At 38.5% G+C, this 21253-nt stretch overlaps 1 protein-coding gene across 6 annotated transcripts in view; it reads right to left on the reverse strand.

The window, feature by feature from the left end:
• LOC122989583 (inactive N-acetylated-alpha-linked acidic dipeptidase-like protein 2) overlaps positions 1-21253 on the reverse strand; it is a 583517-nt gene that overhangs the window by 460121 nt on the left and 102143 nt on the right. For all 6 annotated transcript variants that reach the window (XM_044362562.1, XM_044362561.1, XM_044362560.1 and 3 more), the window contains one exon: positions 9631-9667. The gene's annotated coding sequence lies outside the window, so the exon portion shown is untranslated. The remainder of the gene's footprint in view (positions 1-9630; positions 9668-21253) is intronic.

Raw genomic sequence — 21253 nt, forward strand, 5'->3', positions numbered from 1 at the left:
ATTCCTGGTTGAAAAAGACCGTTGCGACAGACATGTACTTGTGCTGTATAAATGCTGTTTAGATGGTGAAGTGAAATAATTTGTGCATAACCTTGAATATGAATATGAATAAATTCTAGCCATGAAAAATTAATCTCTGGGAAAATGGAAATCATTTTTAAATATGTAGCAAGTTGACATTCTGTCACTCTGATGACTGTGAAGTGGCAGGTTTAATGGAATGGGATGGGCAGTAGGGGCTGAATTAGTCTCTGTCACTGTGTCTGCCAAGGTTCAGTAGGTAATTGTTTAAAAAAAACAAACATGTAATTTAAAGTGGGCAGTACAATAGATCAAAAATATTATAAAAATATATATTTATATTTATATTTTTATATAGATATAAAAATATTTTACTCTGATGGGGTTACCATTGGTCCTTGCTTTGGATTTAGCTGTTTTGGAAACATAAAATTTCAAACTCTTGAATCAGTTTCTGAATAAATTTAAAGGACCATTTCGCTGATTTTCAACCCTATCTCTAGCTATCTGAATTAGGAATATAGTGTGAAAAGCGCCTGTAGTTGTTGCCGATGTTCTCTGTGTCTCTGGGAAGCCGCTGCAAAATCTGTTCTTCTGGCACCAGTGCCATCATGTGACATGTCTAGATGCTGCTAGACATGCCACGAAACTTTCTTGCATTGCAAACTAGCTACATTTCCAACAGTGAAAATGGCATCCCAAAATATGAGTGCAGAGGATGTTATGGACGAGGATACATTTTACAGTGCTTGGCTGATTCAGATGTTCAGCCATATTCGAATCAGAGTATGGCCCGAGAAATGCAGTGAGAGGAATTCAAAGAAAAAAAACCAATGAATTGATTGCACTGACATATTTGACTTTGAAAACCATCTTTCTGAATTTATATTGTCTGGGTTGCACTTTAATTCTCAATAGTCACTTTCAAGTTTTGCAATCTCAAAACTTTATTTTCAGTGTATATTTATTTTAGGGTTCTCAAATTCAGATAGAAAATGAATGTGTCTAATATTCAAAAGTTATATTCAAGCTGCTCTATTTCAATAAACTCAATTCAAATATAAAAGTTCAGGTCAAAAATTCAAGATATAAAATTCAAACCCGAACATAAGGGACACCAAGGAAAAGCAACTGTACCTAAATGGAATCAATCTGACCTCTGGCCTTTTATTAACAATAACAGAAAACATAGGTGTGAATAAGTGGAATTCTGTGACACTTTATTCAAGAAAAAGCCAGCTTCATGTTGAATCAACAGTGGTTCCTTCCTGTACACCGTATGTTGCAGGCATTGTTTAATAGCTGCCTTCATACTCCAGAGATGATAAGGCCAGTGAGCTGAAACCAGAACTCGTTTCCATTCATCTTAACTTAACTCCATTGGACTCCATTCATTACCACGCACAGATAACCTAGCTGCGGGAAAATGCTAAGTCAGCGACCAGCACACTATCTGAGATACACCAAATCAGTCTCTCTCTATCTCTCTCTCTCTCTTTGATACAACAAAATAAGTCTGTGCTCTACCTTAGTGCAGTTTTCACTTTCCATAGACTATCTGGGTTTGGTCATGGTCTGTGCTTTTCATCTTTTCTACATTAGATGAGTTCACACTCTACTAAGATACACTAAGGAGAAATATACCAACCACTAGATGAGCAGATTTACAGTAATTATCCACAACATGTTCATTAAAATGTCTATATTTCAACCTATACTAAGTATACATGTACACAGTAAATTTTGTCCTGTTAACATTTTTCTGAAACAGAGCTCCTTTACAGGCAGAAATCATCTCAATTTACCTCTGAACCACAGAGTCAACCTCATGGTGGCACTAAAGAAAAAGTTAACAATTCACCAAAATCGGTAGGATTTATCCACTAGGAACCATATATTTCTTTATAAAATTTCATAACAATCCATCCATTAGTTATCGAGATACTTCAGTCTGGACCAAAGTGGTGGCCTGACTGCTAGAACGGCATTGCTATCCCTGGAGCCATGCTGCTGGCATGATGAACAATAACAATCACTGAGATGTTTGGATCACAGATTCTTAATGACATTCAGATTTGCCACTCAACCAACTCAGGCAGTGGTTAGTTTGTGCCTCTGAAAATGTGGACTCATGCTATCATTCACCTGAGGAGCTGACACTGAAGTTTGTTTTCTACACTTAACAACACTTAATTTTACTTTTCACTTCCATTTGTCACCCATCTGCATTTCTCAATGTAATTAAGAGATGTCAGTGTTGAACAGCTATCAAGGAGAAAAAACATTTTGACTGTAGCAATTAATGTGTCATCCATAACTTTCCTCTTAGAAGATGTTCTGAACTGCTGTAAACTGAAAGCTATCATGTTGTATGCAAGTCTAAATTGCCTTTCAGTTATGAATCTGAAAGTGAAATACTACACATTAAAAGTGACATATCTACATTTATAGGTAGATCATGATTGCTACCATGGAATCATATCAGACATTTCTGTATTGTCATATTTTGTAAAATGTATGTTGTATTTGACTTCAGGTATTCTCTCCTGCAGTCTACATAACTGAAGTCACTTAATAAATAACACATGTAGCCACAAGCGTTAGCTAAACAGCAATGAGCAGAGCTGACCTGCAGAATGAGAGGCTGTAGTCTTACAGTATGTTGATCTGTCAGTCTGCCTGTGATACCCGACCACAAGCAGGCCTCATCTTCCCAGCGAGCCTCTTCGGTTAAGCCAGTATGATGAGGGGGATAAGCTGCAGGTCAGAATGCTCAGGACAAGTCATCACCGTCCGGCTTAAGCGAAGGAGAACCTGATCCACTCAGCAGTACACTCTGACAAAGTCCTCTTTAGACTCACTAGTGACTCAACACACACACACACACACACACATATATTAGACCAGTACGTCTCTGCTGAGTGTGTCTTACTGTGTCACATGAGAATCCAGTGTGTGTCAAATCACATTACAGCACTAACAGCGTTACCTCAAGGCGAGGGCAGGCACCCTGTCACATGTGGAGCCCAACCATAACACAACTACCACCACCACTACTTCTACTACTATCTCTACTATTAGCATGTAATAAACTATTACTATTAATACTAGTAGCCTGTGATCTCTCATTACAGTCACTCCCAGGACCTCAAGTGGTTCTAGATCTTTTTGGCTTGTCACTAGATTGTTTGAAATGGGAACTATAAATATGGTTAAAAATATACACTAAATGCGATGCCAGTTTTTCATATTTCATTCTAAAGACACTTTTCTCGTCAACTTGGGTTGAAACCTTGTCAATTAAATACATTTGTGGTTTGGAGTTAGTGTGCAAAGCGGATTCCCAGTAGTCTTGCACTTACATGTGATGTGTGTACAGTATAACTACAGTGCTTAACATTTCAGTCAAGTATGAGTGGATGATAAAGATAAAAGCCTCTATCAGTGTATGTAACTTTATTGTAAATTGCAGTATAAAGATACACTCACCAAGCCTACATTTTCTGGATAATCAATGTGTTTTTGACTGATTCAGCAAATGAAGGTACTTTATCACTGTGATGCAAAAATTGTATAAAAATCCAATGTTGACATTTAACAGTCCTGTTCAGTGATCTGCAACATAACCCAAAATGGTCAAATAAAACTAGAAATATTTTAGAGATAGCTGCCAAGGTATAAACCATGTAAAATTTCTTACAGTTGACAAATTTCTATCATCTCATAGTATACGTTTTCATATTGCCCACCTCTAGTATTAAGGTCTGATACCTAACCCTACCTGGTACTCTCTAAAGCAAACTATTTGCAACTAGAGCTCAACCTATAAATCAGCCCGGCTGGTATATTGGTTGATAATAACTTATTGCAGATATATTGGAATTGGTGTATATGCCATCCAATATAAAACAAGCAATACACTACAGAAAGTCCAAGGATATGACTGAAGTCATTTTAGAAACAATGTCATCATCAACTGTTCCAACAGAAAGCACTGATAAGTTTATTTTTTAAAACAAATCCTTGCTCAGTACATGTCTTGGTCGCAATTCTGTAAAAAAAAAAAACACCCCCCCCCCCCCCCCCCCCCCAAAAAAAAAAAAAACAAAAATAAATCAGTGACCAGGTCTGGAGGCCATTACCAATCTAGCTTTAACTTTGAACTACACCTGCTTGTTTAGCAGTGAAATACAACACCTTCTTTTAAAAGCTCCATCAACAACCCAGTCAGAAGCCATTTGGACAAACAAGTCAAAAATACTATAAAAAGTATTTTTTTTAATCCTGGAACAAGGAGTGAAAGTGTCTTTGCTTTTTGTTTTCAGTTTGCTCATTGTTATCCTTGTTTTATGGCCCTGGAAGGAGCTCAGCATCTTAAGTCTAATTGACTGTTATTTTATGTGAAAGCACAGCTTGTGTCGCTCTAAAAAAGAGTTGATTTTATTCTCAAGCTAAGAGATACTGCTGTGTTTATTAGGCAAACAAAAGTTAGTGAGAGGAGGAGGGAGGAGAGGGAGAAATATTGTAGGAATAGAAGAGGGAAGAAACTGACAAGAAAGGTGATAAGAGTCTTTCTACACTTCTTAACCTACACTTTTCTCTTTTATCATTCTCTATAACTACAGGCTATATACATAAAGGGGTTATGGCATAGTCATTACATGTCTTATGTGCCATATATCATTTTTAGAAAAAGTAAGGTTTTTCTGAAGGGATGGAACTAATGATTATTTTCATTATCAGATTATTTGATTGAGTTGATTATTTTCTAAATTAGTGGATGTGTCTTCAGGTCTACAAAATGTCAAGAAAATTGTGAAAAATGTTGATCACCATTTCCATAAGTACAAGTTGCAACCTAAAATGTTTTATTTTGTCCCAACCAACAGTCCACAACCCAAACATATTCAGTTTACAATAGAGGACTAAACAAACCAGAAAATTTTTCAAAATGACTCGAAACATTAATCAGCTATCAAAATAGTGGCAATTAATTTTGTCGACCAACTAATCGCTTAGTCAACCAGTTGTTGTGGCTCCACAGAAATGCTGTGTTTTGGCATGGCAGTGGTACTATACATGTGCAAAGACATGTTTGTTTTTTTCCAAATCAACATTTTACACAATTTGGAATAAACCATTTGGGTTTTTTTTTCATTATTTCCACAGGTTTTAACAAATATCTCTACATGAATGGATAGTTCCAGTGTTGATGCACATCAACTCTCTAGAAAACAGTATTTTTATGACATTTCATGCCTGGACAACACTTCATGAGTACTGTACTGAAGTGTACTTTATTCACACCCCCACACTCAGCACAAACAGGTGCACACAGACTCATTGTGTTTTTCATTATTACGCATTTTGTGATTTGGAGACTGTGTTCTTTGTGGTTGAGGTTTTGGGGTATTCTGCTACTTATTTATTTGAATGCAGATGTAGTTGTGCTTTTTGTCTTCTGTTCCTCTCATATCAAGATAAACTGAAGTCCATTTTAATTTATTAAGCAGCAGTTTGATTTTTTTTTATCATTCTGAATATTGTATAAGCTGTGTTTTGCCACTGGGGAGAGGTTTAAAGCCTGTCAACCTACCACAGTGTTTTAATGATATTTCCATAGCAAAATACTCACGGGACAAGTTTAGCTTTGTTAAGTTATATTTTTGAAGATTCGCTGTCTTTTATTTTGACTATGGTCTGGTGTCTTTTATCAGAGGGTAGAAGTTTAGAGATGTTGTCTGTGTCTGCTGCTTATTGTCAACTGAATTTTTCCTGATATATCAGAAAGTGATGAGGTGTTATACCAGAGCTGTGTTGAACATGGGCTCTACTACACCGATCGTGAATGTAATGAGTGAAACCACACAGTCGCATGTCGACATGATCGGTACCATCTATGACATACAAACTCCAATTGTCTTGATAATTAATAGTCATAATAAATGTCTTTGTTTTGCTTCCCTTATGTCACAAAGAGCTTGCAAACACATAATATCCATTCAAGAGCTGCATGACTTTCTGTCAGTTCACTTAATTCCTCACGTGGGTCCATGAAGATGCAGGATGACATCACTAAAAAAACTATCCAATCAAGTTACCTGTCAGTCTATGATACTTCAGATTTACAGCTCTTGGTTTGTTTGTACTAGATCTTTTTTTTTCTTTGCACCAAAGTAAAGCAGAGGTGTGATATATACAGACTACATGTAAACTTATTTATTTCACATGAAGCAGCAGCAGCAACAATAACATTAAACAGGAATGTAATGAAGAGAGCCAATGTTCTTGCTCCTGTACACTTAGCTAATGGTCAATTGTGTGTATGTGTGTTTGTTTGTGTATGTGTGTGTCCTGCTTGCTACTGCTGAAGTCCTTCATCTTGGCCATGGCTCTTATTGACTGTATTGGAGGCTATAAATCATTGTGTATGTGAGTGTGTGTGTGTGTGTGTGTGTGTATATATGGCCCAATGCTTCTCTGGATGTGAGCTGCAGCACACAGCAATTTCAGGTCAGGGAGGCAACAGAGCGAGCAGCTTGTGTGTGTGTGTGTGTGTGTGTGTGTGTGTGTCTGATAACCGTGACAGAGCAAGAGTAGCCAAAGTGGTAGACGGGCCATTGGACAGGATGTACCTGACTGTCTGTCTGCTTCACACCTTCTTCACACAGCGATGTAAATGCTTTACACACCGGTGCACACTTCAGTCACAGAGACGCGAGACTCGTGCGAACACACACACACACACACACACACACAAACACAAATACGTATAAGCACGCAGAAATGCAATTAAGCAGAGTCCATCAATACAGCAGTGAGTGTTCTTCTTTACATTCTTTGACTTACTTAACCCAACTTGGTAAATCTCTCCATCAGGGTGACGGTGGGTCGAGTACAGATAGTGGTGAACTGTATCTGACATTAACTGCCCTCCATTAACATTTCCCTGAGTGCTACTGCGGTGAGCAATCAAATGGAGCAGTCAAGCAGATGCACTCTGACACACACACACACACACACACATAAACACACACACACACAGACACAGACAAAGGTACAGTCAAATACAAAGCCATCTATGACACTACTGGGGAACAACCGTGTTGACGTTTCAGACTCCCGAATTGCTGCGTGTGGATGTGGGAGTGCAGAAAGGTCTGGAAATAATCTGTATTAACAGCTGCTATTACTCACTTATAGAAATGTCACTGTCAAAGGTCCAGATCCTGCTGATGATACTGTAGACGTGCATGACTCCCTGCCACACTAGTGATCCATCCGTAAGAGGGACGGCAAGTTCAGGAAATTCAGTATGATCTTTTATTTCATTTTATTCTTTCTTTTACTCTGGCATCACAAAAAAATCATAACAAACTCTGTTTTATGGTATACTGGGGGGACCAGGCAATGCTAAATTTCCTCCATATTATTCTCCTACAGCCTTCTTCTGTCTCTGTTTACCAGCTAATGTTTGGCTAGCATGTCAGTTGCACTTTACTGTCCCTCTATTTAGCCTTTATAAGCAGGATATAAACATTTAATAAATCATAAGACACTAAAATGTATTTATCAGCAGATATAAGGACATTGTAAGTGTTTATTAATGTACAGTATTCAACAACAATTCTAACTTCTCATATATTTCATATAATTACAACTGTGTTTTACTATGTCATTCATTATCTATTTATATGCCAGCATTATAGTTGCATTGTAGTTAAACTGAAAGGGTTATTGGTCACTGTAATCATTCTTCCTGTCCATGTTTTAGTTTCTTAACTACAAATCATGAATACTTTACGTTTTTTAAATGCATGCTGGAGATTTTTGGATTTATTTTCTTACCGTTCCTGACAGGCTTTGATTTCAATTAATTTCTCTGCAGTATGAAATCCAATTAGCAGGAACTTGAGACTCACAGGAGTTGTATAATCCAGCACAATGAACATATTTGAGTGTCTATACATCCAGTTATGTTTTATTTAGTCAGTAAAACACTTCAAATTATGGTCGGCATTTCAACCCCTTAGCTATGGGGGTACCCCTAGTTTCTGTCAACTTGACTTGCAAACTTCATTGTAATATTATGAAATGGAAATATATGATTGACTTTTTGACAGACCGGTCTCCTAATTCTCTACAGAGGTGCATGCTGTCTCCCCTTCCTGTATATTCTTTTATAACAGGAGTCAGTTTGGACATGGTGCTGTACTAAATGTCATTTGGAGCTACTTGAATGTCACAAGATGGTCAAGACATGGCCAGTGATTTCTGTAAAACATCATTAACTTATGTGTCGGTTTTAACCTTTGGTTTCATAGCACCATGAAGTCAACAACAAAAAAAACACAACACACTTATAACAGAAGAGTCTGACAAAAGGCAAATAATCATCACCCTTTAAATAAAGAGTTTGAGTTGTTTCCTTTAGGGGATACATACTCCCCGGAGCCAACTGCAACATACAGTATTCAAACATCCCTCAACAAAAATCATTTAATTTGCACTCTAGCACTTAATTTCCACCTTCTGTAGTTACCAGTGTGACACTCCCCGTCTTATTGTCTAATTGTTGTCTTTTTTAAAATGTAACTTTCTTCTACTTTTGCTGATTTATGTGTGTGTGTCAGTTTTTGCATGCTACATGCTACATTTCCCATGCAGGACAATAAAGACTGAAATAAGCTGGAAGTTATATTATCATTATATTATCATTATATTACAGTATGGTTTGCTAATTGTTTTTCATATTAAATATGTCAATCTTGGTGAGGATACTGAGACACCTTCATTACATGGTTGTTGCTGCAGGATTTAAATGATCAAGAGAAATTCATGCATGTGACATAAAAACTCCAAGATGTGTTTGTTTGCACTGCCTGTGTAGCGAGCCGTTTAAGCACATCTTTAAATTAGTGTAACATTGCAGATTTTATTCCTTAACCTATGGTTTCCTTCTTTGATGCTACGCACTGATTGCTGGAGTGTTTTTTTTCTTTACAAGTGGTGCTTTTGCATCAACCATTCAGCAACAGCAGGCACCAAGTCCTTTTTCTATGTACGCCAAACCAGCCATTAGCTTGTGAAGCAGCTGGATTCACAAGATCATGACATCACAAGATCAAACAATAATCCATCTTGTCAGGCTTCAAGTTATTTGCTTCAAATTATACTGCATAACTTGATTGTGTGTGTGTGTGTGTGTGTTGGCACAAGCCCCTCGTGTCTCGGTGACTGAAGTGTGCACCGGTGTGAACGAGGATTCTTGTGTGATCTCGCAAATCCAGCTGGGTAAGACGGTGATAGACGGTGACAGACAGATGGTTCATCCAATCACCTGCCAAGTATTTTTTTGAAAGTGCCTGCTCTTTTCCAAACAGTTTCCAAGGACGACTTCTCAGATGGAAGAGAAAACAGCCAGGAATGTACAGTGGAAACACAAAGAGTATTTCCATTGCAAACTGGTGTCAAATGTTTGGAGCAGCAAATGTAAAAACATTCAGAAGCTGCCTAGCTGTTGGATCTCTATTGTGTTATTTCAATCTTGTAATAAACAGGAGCAAAAGAGAAATGTCTTTATGACAATGTGTCACATTGGTTACTCACAGCTGATGTGTTGGAGTGGACCTGGCGTTCAAATGGCCTGAGGAAAAAAAAAAAGAGAGAGAGTTATAGGAATTGTGGACTACCTGCATTATTTAGTACATAGAAAATTCTTTTTGTCCAAGCACCTGAAGTAGCCTTTCCAGGAGCCTGGAAAGAGTCAGAGAGAGAGAGAGAGAGAGCAGAAAGCAGGAAAGAGGGGGAGATGAATAGTCAGCAGCATATTTTACAAACTCTCCTCTGCTTCTCCCTCTCTCATGTCCCTTGAGAAGGAAGCTTTTGTATCACCTCTCACAATACTTCACTTACTGTTCTCCCTCTGAAAATAGCACAGATAAAGGCTGAGAGAGAGAGAGAGAGAGAGTATGTCAGTGAACCTGAACATCCTGCAGATGGACAAAGTGGGTAGATGTGCTTTTCTATCAGTGTGTGTGAGAGCAACTCATAGCGGCCTATATACAGACTGAAAGATGGAAGAGAGAGAAAAATGTATGACAGGGTTGGAGATAGGGCCTAATGAAAAGGAAGTGAGGTGAGCTCAGAGCTAACGCCAAAATAAGATACAGGTAGCAGGTAGAGTTAGCTTTTATGCTTATGTTTTGAGATCCATGAGACATCCATGAGAAACAAGAGTGATTGTGCACCTAATAGTGCTGATGTGAACCTGAGGTGATGTTAATAGGTCTCACAAAGGTGTAGACACAACACAGTAGTCATGAGTCATCATGAAAAGTGTGGGACAGAAATTTGCTATGGAGACATGGAGTGAGTTTAACCAAAAACAGACAAGCAGCTCAAAAATAGCAAACGTGCTTGACATGGGACATTTCGCATTGGTTGGAGAACCGAAAGTACATGAAGGCTGTGGTCGAACGCCCGCTTTACAGCTCGCCAGGGGATTGCACAGCGAGGTCAGAGTGAGGGTGGAGTAGTCATCCAATAGGGGTAATTTTCACGAGCTTCTGCATGTTATTGAAATGTTTGATGTAACAGTGGACAAGAAGTTAGCCAAAATGCCAAATACATCCACCATGACATTCAAAATGAGATATTTACTGTAATGGCTGATGTGATATGAAAATAAATAAGTGATGAAGTGAGGGATGCAGAGCAATTTGCTGTTTGGGTAGATGAAAGTAAAGATGATAGTAAAAAGGAACAGACTTCAGTGATAGCGCAGTATTTGCAGCACCAGTGTCAGAGAAAGTACATGAGGAACTTTTGCATTTCATTCCAGCAGATAGTTAGACATGGACTCACTACTAGCCAGCATCAAGCATAGACTCAGTCAGTGTAATATAGACTTAATTTTTAGTGTGGGTCAGTGCTACGACGGCGCATCGGTAATGTCAGGATATAACAATGGAGTGCAGGAAAAGTTCAGGAAGGAGGTGCCATGGGCAATTTATATACACTGCCATTCAAATAAGCTCAGCTTGGTGTTAGTGGACTGTGAGCATAATGTCAACACTGCAGCTGAATTTTTTGAACACTACAAATGTTCTACAAGTTTTTTTCTTGGTCGGTGGTGCATGAACTTCTCATGAAAAGGCAAAACTTACTTGAGCCAACGGCATAGCACGTGGACTCAAGAAGCTACGTGACACTCGCTGGACAGTCAAGAAAACTCTCCCATCAATCCGGGCTACCCTGCGTGACATCATCAATTCAAGATGATGTCATGTTGTATCAGTCCCCCAAATTTGATCTGGGTTCCGGGCCGAGCCTTCGCGGCCAACCAGTCAAAGCAGATGTCCGCCCACCAAGAGCCGGGTTCTGCTTGAGGTTTCTACCCGTTAAAGGGGAGTTTTTCCTTACCGCTGTCGCCAAGTGCTGCTCATGGGGGAATTGTTGGGTCTCTGTAAATTAAGAGTACGGTCTTGACCTGCTCTATGTGAAAAGTGCCCTGAGATGACTTTTGTTGTGATTTGGCGCTATATAAATAAAGATTGATTGATTGATTGATCTTGTAGTGGCAGATGATCTGGCCCAATGTGTTAAAGCACACAGAGGACAAATGGAAAGAAATCCGAAAGCAAGCAGAAGGCCTGTGCACAACACAGGAATTGTAACAAAGACTTCACTATGTGAAAAAAGGCAGGCTCAAACAGCTTGAAATCTGGAGGGTTTTGTTGTGGAAGCCAAGTTGGAAAGGGTACACTTAGACAGCATGGATGACCTGAGAATGTACTGTTTCTATCCTCTTATAGACAGGTTGTTAATGGAGATGAAATGGTGCTTTTCAACAGAGACAAATGATGTACTGAGAGGTGTGCCAGCCCTAAGCCCCAAACACACATCTTTTCTAGACAATCACCGCATACTGCCCATGGCCCGTTATCATGGAAGCAGTGAGGAAAACTTGTGTGCAGAGCTCTACCAGGCTTATCAACTACTGCAAAGAAAAGACATACTATCACCAACACTTAGGAGTTCCTTTCCCTCGTGAAGCCATACAAAGATGCATATATAGACTTGTACAAACTCATATGCATATCTCTGACACTTCCCGTCACATCATTAAGTTGTGAGTGCAGTCTTTCTTGACTGTGTTGTTTGAAAAACTACTTGAGGAACAGCAGTGGAGACTCTAGAACCAGTAACCTGATACTGTTGGCTATAAACACTTAGAGAACAAGGGCCCTGGACAGTGACAAAATTATTGATGCCTTTGCACTCAACCACAACAACAGGTGCATTGTTCTTTGAAAAAATGTATTTTGAGAGCCATTATATTTCTTTAAAACATATTGTCTGCTGAAAATTAGAAGTATATTATTGTAATATTTAGGAGAAAATTTTGATTTTTTAGGTATTGGGTCAGAAACTAAAGTACTTGACAAATTCTAACTTTGAGTCAATCATAGAAGTAGATGAAAAGTCAGTGTATGACCAAAGTTATTCAAATATACTCTGTGGGGAACATGAACCCCTGTGCTAAATTTCACTGCAATCCATTTAATAGTTTCATTCTCAACACAACCTATTAACCCAATAGTGGTGCAAAATGAAAGGTAGTGGGATCATAAAACTCATTAGGGTTCATTGTCTGGGGATCATGAATGAACCACATTCTGCTGAAATTAATTGTTTGACATACGAGGACCACTTGAAGAAGTACAGGGATCACCAGTGTCATTAGAAGTCGAATTTCCATCCAATAGTTGAGACATTTCACCCAAAACCAAGACTGTTAACCTCATGGTGGTACTAGAGGAAAAGTCAGGGAAGCAGCCTTTGGGAATCATGCCCACCGGAACAAAATTTCATGACAACCCATCCAATTGTTGTTGAGTCAGTCAGGAACAAAGTGATTGTAGGTGCAATCCTGAGAGCATTGCTGCTAGCATGACAAAAAAACAACCCCAAAACAAAACATCAGAATAAGTCAAAGTTTTCTCTTCTTTGAGTAACAATGTTCCTGTATCCTTTCCTTTAGCCTTTCAACAATCTTTCCCACTTACAAAAATAGCAATTATTAGACTCCAGAGAGGTAAAAATGGATCTGTATTAATTATAAATGTGCGTAGGCTTTCCCTGAATTGAGCAAGAGGTTATGGTGTTCTGTAACAGAGGTACTGCTCCACTGCATCGGGAATTACGTAGGTTATAAAAAGAGTGGTAGAGTTAAAGGGTAGTTATTTATTGATTACTCAAGTGCAGAAAATGCCCTTAGTACTTCTTTTAAAATAAGGTGCACTCTGAAAGAGATGCATGCAGAGAAAGAAGGTACAGATTCAGAAACTAAAGGCACAATGACATAAAGATGAAAAAAACCCATCCTGTTAGTCAATTTCTGGATCTTTCCAGAGTCGTTTCTCTCGGCTTCTTATTTTAATGGTAAAAATGAAGGAAAAGACGCTAGCTCTGGCAACTAATCATTAAAATATATCTATGTGCTATTTAAGAACAGCCCTGTGGAGCTTTTTGCTGTCCATAACATCCACTTTCTGTCCCTGTAGGGCATTTGTAAATCCTTGTAATGGTGGAAGGCCATTATAAAAATACGAGTGTTGTAATTATGCAAAGGGTGAGTGGTGGGGAAAAAGAAAGAGAGAAAGAAAAGAAAGAAAAGAAAGACAGAAAGAAAATGAAGAGTGGGCGTGTGAGTGGGGTGGAGGGTTGGTTTGGGAACAAAAGAGGCCTGCTTTCAAGTTGGAGATGAGACGATATGCCAAATGAAACGGTTTTCGCCATGGCCTAACCTGTGGCTGTCTTTCATCTCTAATTTTCTCCTTTTTCTTCTTTTCTTTTTCTTCTGCTGTAGCGACGGGCTTGATTATTAATTTTTACTCTTAACGGCTGAAGCGGCTGCCTGGGTAATAACTTTATTTCAAAGCTGCCACATTTCGCCTTTGAATGCACCTGGCAGCACACTGAAGGTTTGTAATTGATATTTCACTCATCAGTCAGATGTGTTAAGGACTGCGATTAAAAGGTGGGCCTGAGCGGGCTCGCATGATTTCTCATGTATTCCAGTTTTTTAAAACATTACCCAGGTAAGAACTACAAAAATAAAGACGCATAAAACAGCTCATTTTAATCTCTCATTAGGTTAAAAGGCATACGATGCAGGATTTTTCTAAAAAAAACAAAACAAAACAAAACAATTTATAGACTCATACAAAAATAATCCCTCACAATCTTCACTTATGACCCACTAGAAGTGTGTGGCAGTGTTATTTATCTGCAGAGACTCTGCCCTCTGCCTTTATTTTCTTATTATTTTGCCGTGTTTGGTACGCTTCTGGGCGTCAACCTTTGGGCAGTGGGTGTGTAGCCCCCAGCCAATAACAGCGCACAATGTATGAGGTCAGGACTCGTAGTGTAGCGACAGGGTTACATCACTATCTCCATCTCTCCTCTGCTCTCTGTCTCTTGGATGTATAGGGAGCTGCAGATCTGTGTGTCTGGGACTGAGCTACACACACACAGAGAGCAGAGAGGCCACAGCAGACAGGATGAAGCTCTGCATTCACACAAAATCCGGAAATGTGGCACCTTCCTTCAGGGTTGTGTGGGGGTGTGAGTGTGTTTATTTGTTCTTTAGAATGTAACCACTGTGGAAGAATTAGAAAAGACCATTTCATCTATTTGATTCACGGCTTTGTTCTCACTAGTGCCACTAAATCTCATTCGCTAGTTGAGCTGGGGAGGAGGGGCCAACTTTGCATGCTGTGTTTTTACAAATACCAACCAACATCTTTACATCTTGTGGTGCATTAGTGGGAAAACTTAAAGGATAAGTCCACGATTTTTCAAGTCTGTCTTAAAACAATAGTTGGGTGTCCATGTGAACACTGACAGATGTTTTCTCCTGTTCATACCGGCTGTTAAAAGATCCCCTTCAAATGTGCTTTCAATGTAAGTGATGGGTGGCCAATTCATATCCCGATTAAACATAGCATGTTTGAGGGCTACATGGAAAATTCACATTTATAGCAACTTGGAAGCTTTGACACAATGGATAATATAACAAGCTTTTACAATACAACATATTGTTAAAGGTTTTTTGGCTTTTGATATCTTACAAAAAGGAGTGTGTAGTCGAGTCACTTTTCAAATGTCTATGGGTGCATCTCATTTCCCTTCATTGCATCCACGTTTCCCTCACTTTCATCTCTTCCTTCCTTTCTTAGTTCCTCCCACTAAAGATGCAAGGACAGACGGAAAAGAAGGAAAAGACGGAGGCGAGAGGAAACGAGGAAATATGTTTTTAGAGAAATGAGACGTCCTTTCCTCTGAAGCGTCACGTGAAGCGATGTCCATTTCTGATGACAGCTGCAGCTGATCACAGCTGGATCAGCTGTCACTCAGCTTTAACAGCTATAGCGACTTTTGATGGCGTTTGGTTCTGCACACGTGTGCACCCTCCTAATATTAATAAATGTGCACAGTTATCACTGCCAGAGCAGCTGTTTTCTCTCTGCAGATACCTGTTTGACAAACACCTGCACATGAAGAAAAACCTGCATTCTGTATTTACTGTGTCCTGCTGAGAGGCATATGCACCATTTCTACTAACAGAATGTCTTTATATTATTCATTAATTATTTGCAATTAATTATCTAATAACCCATAATATGGTCAGGGTGTCTTTTGAACACTGGAAATGATCTATTAGGCTAAATGTTTCAGGGAAAATGGAAATTACGTAACTCATATCAAACCCGACACTCAGGAATTTTCAGCATCACGTGACTGAATGGAAATGACAATAAATGATGTAAAATAAAATGCTGACAGACAGACTCTCCCTGACCTTAACTGTATTCATAATTAAAGTTAATGGGGGAAATAAAATAAATAATAAAACTTTCTAATAAATGAAGAAAGTTGTTTTTTTTGTTGATCACACCAACAATTAACACAGATTCACCATTTTTAAATAGATGGTGAATCACAAAACAAATAAAACTTGGGAGTGATATACTTGAGTTTAATCTGTCTCCACTCAGTGATGTTGTGATGTATCAGATCAGTCTGATCAGCTGCAGCGTCCAATCAATAAGTGATTTTCATTAAGGGGGTGTGTTGACTGGTATAAAACTTCCACAAAGGCTGGTGTGATGTATCCTCACTCATGGCTCCTCAGAGATCCCTCCTTGCCCCTCAGAGCAGAAATAAACACTTTGGGACAGCCTTCATGAGGTGGACTAGAACCACTTCCAGGTCAAGCAAGGATCGAGGAGCAAGGGACGATCAAAAAAGGGAATCAGGATGTATCCCTTAAGTTAACAGCTCCACCAAATAGTGGTGGTTTCATTTTAATGAATGTTCAAATGATCCAATATTTCACAATAAATCAAAGATTAGAGAAAAATTCTAAAAAAATGAAACAGGTTTGTGTATCAGAACTTTGTTTTTTCTTCTTTCCTCTCCCACTAATTATCTCGCAACCCCCATTAATGCATCAGTATTAATAATCCAATAATTTCATATAGAATCATGTATCAGACTTTGGAACTTAAGTAAAGGATGAGTACTTCTTCCACCACTGAGTCTTGGCTGTTATTGTTAGCGGTTATCATAACATTGTACTCACCAAAATGAGGCAATATCACCACAATGAAGTTAGACAAGGCAAAAACACACAGCCAGACTATGAAAACAACTTCATTTGGAGGCAAAAGTGAAAGATAGCACAACAAATAAGTTCCTAATAATCCATCACTGTACAGGAAAACTTTACATACGCTAGTGCTTGTAAGTTGAATGAGGAAGTGTGCCTGTTGACTATGATGGATGTTTACAATGGACAGTTTGAGCCATAACTGTACAGTTTGCCTTCATTTTTCTTTAAAATAAGTTTAATAATTGGTTTAAAACCTGCTGTGTTCTGCGTTGCCTTTAACTGAACCTTAAGTACTCCTCATTAACCATCTTGACCTTGCATCTTTACCTATCCTGTGTTTTAACTTTTTAAATCTGCTTCTAAAATTGTTTCTCTTCTTTTAATTTGCATTTTAGTGTTTTTTTTTAATGTTTTAATGCATTATGTAAGGCACTTTGAAGTGCCCTTGTGTATGAAATGTGTTGTTTAAATTAACGTGCCTTGCCTTGTCTGATTGTCTGACTGCTTGTGTTTCTTGCAGCGACTGACTGAGATGTTACTGTATTCTCAGATTGCAGCACTCGGTGAGTACAGTGTTTTTCTCACCAATGGAAATTCTCCACAAAGGTATGAAATAAGACTCAGGTTGTTCGAACCCGAAAGTTACTTTTCATACACTGTAAGATTTATAATGTCTTACAAATATAAAGACCTACAGTGAATCAAGGTTGTTGAATATACCATGATGATAAATGATAAATGAAAACATATGTGCTAAGAATTTATTTTCTCACACTGAGTCTTTAAAAAATTCCACACTTTCTATATTGCTCTTTGGAACGGGCTTTTCAAAAGCCTAAACCTCTCCCTTTTAAGATGCCCTGATAAAAGGACGACAAATAATATCCTCCTGACATTTTATCACAAGCAAGCCACTACTGCTACTGCTAGTGAATATAAAATCAGCAATACAACCTTGTTGTCTTGTTTACCCAACATAAATTACCTCAGAGCATCTCCTTGTTAATCAAGCTGAGAACACACAAACATAGATTGTACACGCAAGTGGTACGCACACACACAAACATCTATCTCTAATAAAAGTCTGGCTTCTCACACTTGCAAAGTCAGTCTAAAATATTTTGTCCATAAATGCCTGGGGACCTGGAGCACTTTTCATGTCATATAAAATTTCATACGCTGCCTAAAATCAGTGTAAAAGAGGCTATAAAAAGCCTCATTCAATCACAAAGGAACACTGTGTCCCACAATAACTCACATGGATTGATATGGGATTAATATATACTGTGGTAAGCAGTTTTTTTTTTTATATGTAGTAGAAGCTGAATGAAAAAGAACAAACGACAGACGTGGAATCTTATTACTTCACTGTTTTTACTTTTTCTCTATTCTATAATGACAAGTATATTTCAGCGGGGCCTACAGAACAAAATGTATAGCTTTTATAATGGCATGAACAAAATGAAAGAAAAATTATAATATTGGATATTTATGGAAAATAGTTTTAAAAAAAGAATGACCACAGCTGATCAATTGTCATCTTAATTACAGAGGGTCAAAGCTAATTCTTGAACTTTTCGCTGTTGTTTTCAACTGCATTTCATGGTCTTCCTCAGCAGTTGTAATGGTCAAGTTTCTACATTCTCCATGACAGCTGAGCTAAGTCCATCTGCATCTGCAAGACCATTAGATAAAAGCTCAGAAAAAAAGATGGTTAGCGGACCTTCAGTTCCTATAAGTTCCTATAAGGTGTGTTTTGTACCTCTACAAAAAACATTGGACAGATGTCAGGGTGGATGGTAATATTACGCTGTGTCTGCTGCGTAAATTGGCAACTGTTTGCTACCATTTTCCCCTTTACAATATATGTCAATGTTGTGCTTCCAGTTTGTTACACTGCCTCCAAGTGGCCAAAAAATATATGACTGCTGCTTTAATTGTAGTTAACTCCAAAGTTATCATGTTTACATCCTTACAGTTACTTGGTGATACAGAGCAACAATGCCTGTCAGTGTTTCACTACTGAGCAGAATGCGTTTGCTGTGCAATCAATAGCTGAAATAAACATGTTTACATTCTGTCATTCACTCTAAAGCGCAGTGAACGTGGTAAGCAGGAGGTTTGTAGTGGAAATGGCTTTGTTCAATGTGTCTTAATGAAATGAAGAATCAACTGAAACGCTGCTTTCCTTCAACTTGACATGTCTTCACAATCAACAATCTCTACCAGCATCAGAAACCTGTAGTATAAAAATCAAGTTGCCCAAGCTAACCAATCACAGTTCTTGAGGTCTCCACATGGTATCTTTGTAGCTGCAGACATGTACAGTAGTTCAAGAGGTGCACATTAGCTGTAGCTATGGCAGCCATGTGTGTATAGGATCTGTTGCTACACCACAAAACCTTAACGGACAACTATAACTTCTCCTTTAACCAATAAATTTTAAGTACCACAACTTAATCAAATCTTATGTCGTGATGACATCATATGGGATAGAAGGTAGAAATGGAAAAGATTCCCATGTTTAGAAATTTGCGAGCATTCACATCACAGGACAACTCAAGGCAGTTATATACACAGTTGGTTGAATGAGGGTTAAAAATATGGTGCATTGACACATTATATCCAGTAAATGTGGGTTCAATGTCTGTGAATGCCTGACTTTGGCTGACGTAAGGATCCCTATTTGGTTGACTTTCAAGCACTTCCATATTATGAAATGTCAAGTCGGACATATCTGTGCATCTCCTAGTAATAATTATGACTTTGTTAATGTGAACGCTATCTATAAGTCACAATCTTGTAATCATGATAATTTCAAAATGATATTACATACATGTGAAGACTATGAAGACTATATGACATCTGAAAAGGATAATCATTTCAGTGTGGTGTAGTAGAGTTTTACCCATTAGCTTCTATGTCAGTCTGTAAAACCTTCATAATCTAAATGCATTTTAAAGGGTAGTCACATTGAAAGATACTGTCAGAACAAAATCAGGGCTAATAGCAGATCTAATGGCAAAAAATTCACCTGTCCCCTCCTCACATCTCTCTTTCCCCCTCACCTCTCTTCCCTACTCATTTCTTTCTCGGGTCCTCTCCTCTCCATTTCCTCCTCTCTGAGAGCAGTGCGGTGACCTGAAGCTTGCAGTGGTGATTGCCTCTGCAGTTCAGTGCGGAGGTCTCATTTCCGAAGCCCCATGACTATTCCTGTAGGTGCGGCTCCACTGTGATTGATGCTTTATAAAACCTTTTTTACAGTTGTGACATTTCAGGGAAAACAAGCAAGGTCTGAACTTTCCATCTGCTGGGTCCACCTGCCTGTACCTCCCCCCTCCACTCGCCACAATCTCTCCCTCGCTTACCTATTTGTTCATTTTTACTTGTTCTTCACCTCTAAACTCTTCTTTCCCCTCAGTGATTTCCTCAGTCTTTCACCTCCCTGTCTTTTTGCCTTTATACTGTATGTCTTCCCATTCTTTCAGCTTTCCTTCAGTCCTTAGATTTTATATACACATCACTTAGAAATAGCAAAATTGTCAGTCAGTAAATATATCCGTTAGGATTCTAGCATTGATCTGTACTGATCTGAATTTATACTGGCTGCTCTGTGTCACATCTACATTCCTTGTTCTTTCTTCATCTCAATAAAGAAATGAAATCCACTCTCTCTCTGTTTGCACATATGATGAGCTTTGTTTTGCTGTGGTGGTTTTATTTGCATCTGGTTGTTTTAGCTGTTTATTGGAACAGTTTGCATATACATTTGTACAGTATGTACAGTATGCATATAAATTTTTTTCTGCCATTTGCTCATTTGTGAGCATTGTATCACATTGTATAACATTGTATCTCCTCTGGAGTGAAATATGCTATATAGATAATATTAATTTTTACTTTGCTTTTGTTATTCTGCTATGGGGCATTTGCCTGGCAAGGTGGACTGTAGTCTACATTCCTGCTGTCTGCTCAGGTGTGTTTAGGTTGAGCCAATTTGACCATTGGACAGTTTGTGCAGTTCGTGTTTATTCACCACAAACAGCTAATGCATCGACCAATGACCAATCAATTCATATCAGGGTTATCGTAAATAATATTTTCTGACTTGCAAATGGAGGTCAACATTCAAGTCGATCCAAAACTCAGATATCTCCAACTTGGCACTTAGTAATACAAAAGTGGCTGAAAACCAAACAAATATGGATACCCCATGTCAACCAAACTCCATTGTTCAAAGCGATTAAACCCAAATTTTGAGTTTTCCGATGAGGTCAATGCTTGCATGTCATAAATATGGCATCATCTAAATCTTTCCCATTTCTACCATCCATCCCATTTGACATGAACAACTACTTTAGACCAGGGGTGGCCCAACCATGTGTCATGCAAACCAATCACCTCAACAGGAGATTTTGCTGAAGGAGTTAGTTAGAATGAAAACCAACAGAAACTTCTCTGTGGCATATGTGGTATAAACATTAGCTATAGCTAGCTTGCAACATATGCACTGTGCATTAAGATGCTTTGGAGAATTCACTTTTTTGCCAC

Source organism: Thunnus albacares, chromosome 9, assembly GCF_914725855.1.
Source record: "Thunnus albacares chromosome 9, fThuAlb1.1, whole genome shotgun sequence".
In the NCBI taxonomy this organism is placed as follows: Eukaryota; Metazoa; Chordata; class Actinopteri; order Scombriformes; family Scombridae; genus Thunnus; species Thunnus albacares.